Raw genomic sequence first — 9,250 nt, 5'->3', positions numbered from 1 at the left:
GATTGCTTATTGCCAACACTGTGTCAAGGATTTACAACATCTTTGTATTAACATGCGGCGCACCGAGGACCCAGGTGAAGACTTTATTTTCAGTAGTGTGCCGACAACCATCAAAGAAATGGTAATAATATTTTATTTGTAGATCTCATTTCCTGTTCTCTGTTATTTATCAATGTGGGGGAGGGGAGGTTATTTTTTAATTGTCTTCATCATTTCGTACTATCAACGTTTTATCTTCACAACAAATAGGAGAGAGATGAGATTTACAATTTTTGGGAAATTTAATTGAAGAGTGGGGAGAGGGCATAATTTACCTGACTGTTTCCATTATCGCAGAAAAAAAAGTTATTTTTAAAAAAGGGTTATCTTGTTTAGAAAACCCATTTTTGAGTTCTGTTTCATTGAGTGGGATCCTCTATTTTGAATCCTCATTTTTTAGCTAGAGTGGAGAACAACTACAAAGAGTATTTTCACTCTGGAGGACCGGACACGTCCTTGCATTATATTGGTGGCCCATTGATTTCAATGGGCACTGTGTAATGCCATACATTATTTCTCCTGTGGTGGTGATGCAGGGGGATTAAACACCTTCAGGTTACCTTACAGACCATGACTGATCGCTCAAAATCCCAGCAGCCGGCCTCTCTGTGATAAGCTCATCACTGTAATGACGGGGTGGGGAGACAGACAGGTGAGCCCTAATCTACCCGCCACTCAGTCCCTGCCTACTTGCAACGGCCCGTCCTAGGCGATGGCGTACAACTGGGCGATGGTCTCTACTCTCACTATGTGCACGACAGACAGACAGACAAGGGTACAAAGAAGCAAAGGGAAAAGGGGCAGATGCCCACGGCAACACCGTGAGCTATAAGAGTAGTGAACGAGCCGAGTCAAACCAGGAGTGTACGAGGTACCAAACGCAGAGCAAGAGAGTAGTCAGTCAAGCCAGGGTCAATATGAAGCAGAGGACTAATAGCTCAAGCAGCAGCAGCAGAGCCAGGAAACAAGCAGAATCACAGGCAAAGGAGAAGCAGGAAATGAAGGTATAAATAGACAAAGGGCGGGAGCTAGCTCCGTCTGGCCAGGCTGTGATAGGCTCTCCCACTCCTCAGCCTCCCAGCCTGAGTGGTAGAAGAAGGAGTCACTCTATCAGACTTAGGAGCAGGTGCAGACTGACTAACCACGGGCGTTGACACTGAAGCTGTGTCTGGCAGATCCTTTACAATCACCTAGGGACACTTCTAACGAAAATAGAAATGTCAGAAGCAAATTAGTAAAAGAAAAAACAGTAAATGATTTAAATTTTCGGACCGCTGTCTATGAACTTAGATAAAATCATTACTTTATTCTGTGACCTTACAGCCCCCAACCTCCTCCTTGTAGACAGTGCCCCCAAACAAATAAAACAAAAAAATTGTACTCACCTAAGGCCCATTCCCACGATAAACGGAGCTGCTCCACAACCCTGACAGGGTCCTTGTGTAGGCCGGCGTGATCCAGTGACATCATCACGCCAGCTTGCGCAGGGATCCTGTCCCTGCGCCTAATAGGCTGCAGGCCGTACTTCATGTAGCCTAGTAAATGGGAGAGAAGGGAGATACCTCCCTGCTCTGCAATAGTGTTCAATAGTATCTGCTTCCTAAGGACGCAGATACTATTGAATGTGGTGTCGCTACCATTGAAGCAGCCGGGCATGGGAGGCCGTTACGGTGGGCGGCACGGGCCCACTCATGCTGCGGTGGTGGTAGTTATGCCACTGGGGCGAATGGATTCTACATGAATTTAATACGGTCCGAATTTGCCAAAACTTTCAGATTGACCAAAATCTGAAACTTTTGAGGTTCACAGTGCACAAATTGCATCAAAATGACACTTCGCCGCCGAGTGCCGGCCACCATTTTACAACCTAGAATATGGATCACATGACTTAGGCTTCCCCATAATGACTTGCAGACAGCCTTCCCAAAATCAACTGCGGTTATCCCTCCATCTAGCACAGCCAATTATATAAAATGCCAAACCAGAAAATGCTACAGGTTTGGAAACAGTCCTAGAAGACATCAAAGAGTCAAACACGACTTTTCAGGGCAATCGGGACACTTGTGATTTGCAGCAAAATTTATTTAGACTGAATCAAACGGCCTGTTTGATTGAAGCGGACCTGAAACTAATTTTGGGAAATTTGTTGGTCTCTATTCTGGATACATATCTATAATTTCTGATCAGTGTGATCGTCTGGTATCAACCCTCACTAACGCAGTGTTCTTTATCTGTACTATACATAGTTATACTATATTCACATCACGCTTTTTATATATATGCCAGGAAATGCCACCGACGTATATGTCAAACGTGTCCATGGCCTATAACGGGTTCAATGTATTCCTTTCGTCATATATTCGGGGACTACGTATATGTTGTCATTCCTTTTTGTACTGCAGTGGAATACGTAGTTGGTCATGGTTTTTGATACAAAGGGATACTGCAAACATTTTATTTTTCTACAATGGGGGTCAGTGGGTGACATATGTAACTGCATGCTATAGGGATCTATATTATACATTCTGCCACTTATTTATTCGCCATAAATCAGAATCAAGGCTTTAGTTTTCCAAATTATCATAAAATCTTTAATTTTCGTTGTTTTGTTCAGAATGACTTATATTTTCGTTTTCTCCAACAGATATTATCATCGATACCGGCCTATCAGGCTTTTACAACATTTGCATTATTTCTGGTACCAAAAGTCAAGTTCCGTCCTGTGCGCTCAGAAAGATTAGGGAGAAGTTTCCTTATCCAGCTGGAACCGCTGTCATCACGTTACATCTAGTTTCATTAATAAATCATCATTCCGCCCAAATATTTTGCATTAGTTTGATACATAGTTCATAAGGTTGAAAAAAGATACAAGTTGATCAGGTCCAATCTATAATCCTACTGTGTTGATGCAGAGGAAGACAAAAAACCCCATGAGGTTGATGCCAATTGCTTCATTTGGGGGATAATTCCTCCCTGACTCGAAATATGGCAATCAGAATAAATCCCAGGATCAACGTCCCATCTCCAGAATTTAGGACTCATAACCTGTAATATTATATTTTTTAAGAAAGACGTCCAGGCCCTTCTTGAACTTGTTCAAAGAATCAACCATCACAATATCCTGTGGCAGAGAATTCCATAGTCTCACTGCTCTTACCGTAAAGAATCCTTGTCTATGATTGTGGTGAAACCTTCTTTCCTCTAGACCTAGAGGATGCCCCTTGTCCTTGTTACAGGCCTGGGTGTAAAGAGATCATTAGAAAGATCTCTGTACTGTCCCTTCATATATTTGTTTATTGTAATTAGATCGCCCCTAAGCCGTCCTTTTTCTAAACTGAATTCCTTTAATTACCTTGTTCGCCCTCCTTTTCACCCATTAAATTGTCCACCAATATCCACAAATCTTCTTCAGTGGCAGTTTTGCCCAGTGTTTTACTATCTTAAAATCCTGCAATCTGCTACGGAGTAATATTATATTATCCTCCTCTGTGTTGATCACTTTTCAGAGCTTAGAATCATCCTGAGGCTACATGCACACGTTGCGTATTTTGCTGTGGAACATACACAGCAAAACCGCAGAAAACTGCAAGAAATTCGCAGGAAAAAAACTGCACCTGAAGGTGAGATTTTGATGCGTTTTTCGGTGCGGTTTTTATGCTTCGTGTTTTCATGCTACGGGTTTTGCTGCGTATATTTCTGTAGAACTACAAGGATAGAATTTGCATGCGGAATCGCAGGATAAATTGACATGCTGCGGTTTCGAAAATACGTCCTGAAAATTTAAGTCCTGAAAAATACTGCAGAGTGGACATGAGATTCCCTGGAATCTCAGTCTATGCTGGTACTGTATTACGCTGCAGTTTTTCCGCACTAAAATACACACGGAAAAACCGCACGTAATATGCATCGTGTGCATTGACCCTAAATAAAGACGCTAAAAAGAAGGTAGTCCAATACTGACCCGTATAGAACCCCGCTGGTAACTGTGACCAGGGACGGCCTTATGCGCAGCCATCACCCTTCCTTAGTACAGGGGGCGCTGTTACTGCCAATCAGCAGACTTCCAGGGCCTCTACACATTACTGTCTCTGCAGCTCCTACCCCCGACCAAATACTCTCTCCATCCTCCAGCCTGTGCACTAAAACACCTTTTATCAGCACTATTTTCTCTCCCTCTCCTTTAATATCATTAAAAAGAGGCAGTCGGGACGGGAGGGAGGGGGAGGGGCACAGCTTCCGCGTCTGCAGAGATCAAAGAAACCGTCAGGACAAGAAGAGGAAGCTACGTTTCTAGTTTTCTCCTCTCCTGTGTCCCCCTCCGGTTCTGTGTTTTCCTCCTCTCCTGTGTCCACTTCCTGCCTGTGTTCCGCTCCTGTGTCCTTCTCCTCTGTCCCCCTTCTCTCCTCTTCAGTGTCACTTCCTCTCCTCTGACCCCCTCCTCTTCTGTCCTGTGTCCCCCTCCTCTTCTGTCCTGTGTCCCCTTCTATGGTGTCCTGTGTCCCCCTCTTTGGCCTAAGACTGCCCTGACTGTGACCCAATATGAGATTGTACAAATAACCACACTGTTTTCTATCACTGAGCCAGTTGTTAACCCAATTACATATATTTTCTCCAGCCCCAGCATTCTCATTTTATACACCAACCTTTTATGTGGTAGAGTATCAAATGTTTTTGCAAAGTCTAGATACACCACATTCACAGCCTCACCTATGTCCAACCTAGATACACCACATTCACAGCATTACCCAGGTCCAGTCTAGATACATCACATTCACAGCCTTACCCAGGTCCAGTCTAGATACACCACATTCACAGCCTTACCTAGGTCCAGTCTAGATACATCACATTCACAGCCTTACCCAGGTCCAGTCTAGATACATCACATTCACAGCCTCACCCAGGTCCAGTCTAGATACACCACATTCACAGCCTTATCCAGGTCCAGTCTACATACACTACATTCACAGCCTTATCCAGGTCCAGTCTAGATGCATCACATCCCAAGCCTTACCCAGGTCCAGTCTAGATACATCACATCCGCAGCCTTACCTAGGTCCAGTCTACATACACCACATCCACAGCCTTACACAGGTCCAGCCTAGACACACCACATCCACAGCCTTTCCCAGGTCCAGTCTACATACACCACATCCACAGCCTTACCCAGGACCAGTCAAGATAAACCACATCCACAGCCTTACCCAGGTCCAGTCTAGATACATCACATCCAAAGCCTTACCTAGGTCCAGTCTACATACACCACATTCACAGCCTTACCCAGGTCCAGTCTAGATACACCACAACACCACATCCACAGCCTTACCCAGGTCCAGTCTAGATACATCACATCCACAGCCTTACCCAGGTCTAGTCTAGATACACCACATCCACAGCCTTACCCAGGTCCAGTCTAGATACATCACATCCAAAGCCTTACCTAGGTCCAGTCTACATACACCACATTCACAGCCTTAAACAGGTACAGTCTAGATACATCACATCCAGAGCTTTACCCAGGTCCAGTCTAGATACATCACATCCACAGCCTTACCCAGGTCAAGTCTAGATACATCACATCCACAGCCTTACCCAGGTCAAGTCTAGATACACCACATCCACAGCCTTACCCAGGTCCAGTATAGATACATCACATCCATTGCCCTACCCAGGTCCAGTTCAGATACCCTCCATTCACAGCCTTACCCAGGTCCAGTCTAGATACACCACATCCGCAGCCTTACCCAGGTCCAGTCTACATAGACCACATCCACAGTCTTACCCAGATCCAGTCTAGATAGATCACATCCACAGTCTTAACCAGGTCCAGTCTACATACACCATATTTACAGCCTTACCCAGTTCCAGTCTAGATACACCATATTTACAGCCTTACACAGGTCCAGTCTAGATACACCACATTCACAGCCGTACACAGGTCCAGTCTAGATACACCTACACCACATCCACAGCCTTACCCAGGTCCAGTCTAGATACACCACATTGAAAAACAACAGCAGAAAAAATGGGACATGGATAACTTCAAAACCACAAAAAAGGCCATGCTTACTAAGTGGGTGGGTGAAAACCCATTCCCAGCAGGACGCAGACCCGTCAAAAAATGCTGCATTACACATAGTACTGACACCCCATGTACTATTCACAGCACTGACCCCTATTCATCACACATTTACTTTTTATTACATTATTACACAGTTCTGACACTTCCATACATACACATTTCTTTTTTATGATACATTCACACCCTAGCACTACACTAACACTGACACTCATTTATTGCACACTTGTGAGCACTTAGTTTGCCACTCCCCTCAAGACTAGTGGGAGTGGCTATCACTATTTAATGCAGCATTTTTTGACCTGTCTGCGTCCTGCTGTGAACGGGTTTTCACCCACCCACTTAGTAAGTATGGCCTTTTATGTGGTTTTGTAGATACACCACATCCACAGCCTTACCCAGGTCCAGTATAGATACACCACATCCGCAGCCTTACCCAGGTCCAGTCTACATAGACCACATCCACAGTCTTAACCAGGTCCAGTCTAGATACATCTCATCCAAAGCCTTACCCAGGTTTAGTCTACATACACCACATCCACAGTCTTACCCAGGTCCAGTCTAGATACGCCACATTCACAGCCTCACCCAGATCCAGTCTAGATACAGCACATTCATTGCCCTACCCAGGTCCAGTTCAGATACCCTCCATTCACTGCCTTACCCAGGTCCAGTCTAGATGTACCACATACATAACCATACCCAGGTCCAGTCGAGATACATCACATCCACAGCCTTACCTAGGTCCAGTCTAGATACATCACATGCAAAGCTTTACCAAGGTTCAGTCTAGATACACCACATCCACAGCCTTTACAAGGTCCAGTCTAGATATACCACATCCACAGCCTTACCCAGGTCCAATCTATATACACCACATCCACAGCTTTACCCAGGTCCAGTCTAGATATACCACATCCACAGGCTTACCCTGGTCCAGTCTAGATATGCCACATCCACAGGCTTACCCTGGTCTAGTCTAGAACTTACCTCCTCATAGAAGCTCATCATATTAGTTTGACAGGACTGATCCCTACAGTTAATTTTCATTGAGATACTCCAGGATAGTATTTCTTAGAAACCCCTGAAATATTTTACCCACAATGCGTTAGAGAGAGTATTCTGCCCAAAAAGAGGAGGACATTGGAGAAATCTCTTGCTCAATAGAGAAGCATTATGGATTTTAAAATTAGACACTCGTTTCCCAATAGGTATGAATTACAGGAACGATTTGATGTATATTTATTGATCAAATTTTGAATAAAAAATCCTGAATTTAAAAAACTTTCAAATAATTGATATCATAAAAATTAATATTAATTTATTATTCAGGCGAAAAATTTAGCTTCAATTTAATCAAACATAATCAAGAAATGTTTACTAAAAATCTTTTTTTTTCCAATTATGTACACACTATTTGAGGAAAATTCATTCTTTCATTTTTTGGACACAGCTTTGCAGTATCATTTAAGCGGAGCTGTCCATTCAGCACCACGCAAATGATACATACTGATTTTTTCAACACATATGTAACAAACTAGTTAGTTTTTTACAGACAACATCTTTTGGTTATCAGAATTGTTTTCTACAAGGCAAATAAACGAATTCATAGATTTTGTGTTATTTTAATATCTACATTTGTTTATGGTTTGGATTATATCAACCACTTTAGCAGAGATTAATTTTAATTAGATTAATCAAAGAGACAGAACAGCAATGTGTTACATATGTGTTTTTATTAATCTATTCCTCACTATTAATGTAATGTTTCATTGAAGGCAAAAATCTCTCCGATAATATATATTGTTTTCCAAGTACCATATGGGAAAGGAGCTGTCTTTCAGCACCATGAGTGTTATACATTTAGAGAAACGTCATCATTTCATTATTGAACAATCTTTATATTATTAATCATAACTGATGTATGATACATCACTTATACAATTGAAATGTTACTTCTCATAGAAATATTCGTATGTTTTTCTAATGTTCTTCTATTATTACTACTAATATTCAAATGAACTGTCTCTCTTGAATTACGTTTGACTACAACACACACCTGAAGACTAATGAATTAATCTACTAAGTCACATGCTCCAGGCCATAAAATACAACTAAAGGATTCCTTTTGGAGTGTATAAAAATAGTTTTTACTATGTGACAGTCATCCATTAATATGCTATTTGTGATGTTCTCACTATTTTTGTATAATAATCTTGCGAAATTACAACACTATAGGATAACTACGACACAAATTTTGTTATATACAACATAGAGTTAAATTTCCGAATCCAGCCCTAAACAGTCATCTGATTGAATGTCTTTGACTATATATATGTGAATTTTATCCTTGCAAAGTAAGCTATGATTAAGGACCCTAGTGGTCTGAAACGCGTAAGCGTGGTCCCGGGATTTTTGTTTTATCCTTGGTTTTAAAATGACCTAAATAAAATTGGAATTTTAATATTAGAGTGCTGGATCTGCCTTTTCTACAAACCGTTTTTACACCACATTCACAGCCTCACCCAGATCCAGTCTAGATACACCACATTCACAGCCTTACACAGGTCCAGTCTAGATACATCACATGCAAAGCTTTACCAAGGTTCAGTCTAGATACACCACATCCACAGCCTTACCCAGGTCCAATCTATATACACCACATTTACAGCCTTGCACAGGTCCAGTCTAGATATACCACATCCACAGGCTTACCCAGGTCCAATCTATATACACCACATCCACAGCTTTACCCAGGTCCAGTCTAGATATGCCACATCCACAGGCTTACCCTGGTCCAGTCTAGAACTTACCTCCTCATAGAAGCTCATCATATTAGTTTGACAGGACTGATCCCTACAGTTAATTTTCATTGAGATACTCCAGGATAGTATTTCTTAGAAACCCCTGAAATAGTTTACCCACAATGGAAGTTAAACTTACAGGCCTATAGTTTCCTTGATCACTTTTGACCACTTTTTGAATATTGGCACCACATTTGCTATGTGCCAGTCCTGTGGTATATGATAGAATCCTTAAATATGAGAAATAAGTGTCTGTCTATCATGGTACTTAAATTCTTCAGAACGTAGGGGTATTTACCACCTGGACCCGGTGATTTGTCTATTTTAGTGT

This window comes from Rhinoderma darwinii, chromosome 5 (genome assembly GCF_050947455.1).
Source record: "Rhinoderma darwinii isolate aRhiDar2 chromosome 5, aRhiDar2.hap1, whole genome shotgun sequence".
Lineage (NCBI taxonomy): Eukaryota > Metazoa > Chordata > Amphibia > Anura > Rhinodermatidae > Rhinoderma > Rhinoderma darwinii.
Note: the sequence above shows the minus strand (reverse complement) of the source record.